We start from the raw sequence: 1319 nt of genomic DNA, 5'->3' as shown, positions 1-1319 counted from the left end.
AGACAACATTGAAATAAATTAAAATACTAGACCCCAACAATGTGACAAACAAATATCCAACAAAGTTAAATTAATTTAAATGCAAAACTAAATTAGAGAAATGAAAAGCAACTAATCCTAGTATGCAAATTAATTTAAAACAAAAGAAATAAGCAAACACAACTTTTTCCTAGCAATTCATGTGACCAAGTGTCCACCAAATAAAGAAATTGAAAATGAAAATGGCCTAAGAAGACCTCTTGTACGTGACCTCACTTGCACCAAAGTCAAACTTCAATTTCACCTTCAATAAGTCACAAAATGTGTTGACTTCTTCTCCTATGTGCACCATTTTCCAAGAAAATAAGCATGTGCTTTAACCAAACAATAAAACCATGTTCTCCTCCCTTTCCATGCAGCAAAAACGAAACTCACACACACCAAGACTCCAAATTGCCGAGCCACACAATTGTTGGGTGCAAAGAATGCTTCTAAAAAGTCCACAAGTCAAAAAGGTGCTTAAATTCTTCTACCATTGTGCCACCTAAGCAAGGTCAAAGCAAATGAAAACACAAGACATTCTCTTCTTCATATCAATGCACGATAAAGCTAGCAGAGGGTCAAGACCAAAAGGGAAAGAGTCCTTCTATGAAAATGAGCTTCATATTGTGCTTGTCCAAATGGGGTAAAAAATTAAATATGCATTTCTCTCTCCTTACTACACTCCAAACGGTTTTTCTTCAACCCAAACAACATGCAAAGCTTTCCTCCACCCTTCCAAACCGAGAATACACTCAAGATACCCCAAGGTTTCAATTGCAAAGTGATTCAAGAACAACAAAGCCAAGTTCTACTACTACAAACCAACCCAACACTTACCTTTCTTCAAACTTTTCATGAAATCAAGAACTTCATTTTCATCATTCAATCCAAGAAAACCAAAGCAAATACAAAAATATGGTAGCAAATGAGTAGAAAAACGAAATATCTCTTCATCCAAACCAAAGACCCATCATGAAAATGCAAAGAAACAACCTCAAGCTCTTACTTTCATCTTCAAAGAACAAGAAACAAAGTGGAATATGGAATGGTATTCACCACCACCAAGCAAAGACAATCAAGGTGCAAGCAAGAGAAGAAGAAAAAATGTGATCTTGGTCATCCCATAGCTCCAAAAACGTAAAACCCTACATGGTCTCCAAGAGAGAGTTCATACATGCAAAGTAAAATGAAAAGTGGAGACCTCCACATGTGTGTCTCGGCAATTGCTCTAAAATGCCATCCAAAACCCCTAAAATTGGTTGGGTCCACCTCTAAGAAAACCCTAGGGTCTATGGAAA

Source organism: Vigna radiata, unplaced genomic scaffold, assembly GCF_000741045.1.
Source record: "Vigna radiata var. radiata cultivar VC1973A unplaced genomic scaffold, Vradiata_ver6 scaffold_227, whole genome shotgun sequence".
NCBI lineage: Eukaryota > Viridiplantae > Streptophyta > Magnoliopsida > Fabales > Fabaceae > Vigna > Vigna radiata.
Note: the sequence above shows the minus strand (reverse complement) of the source record.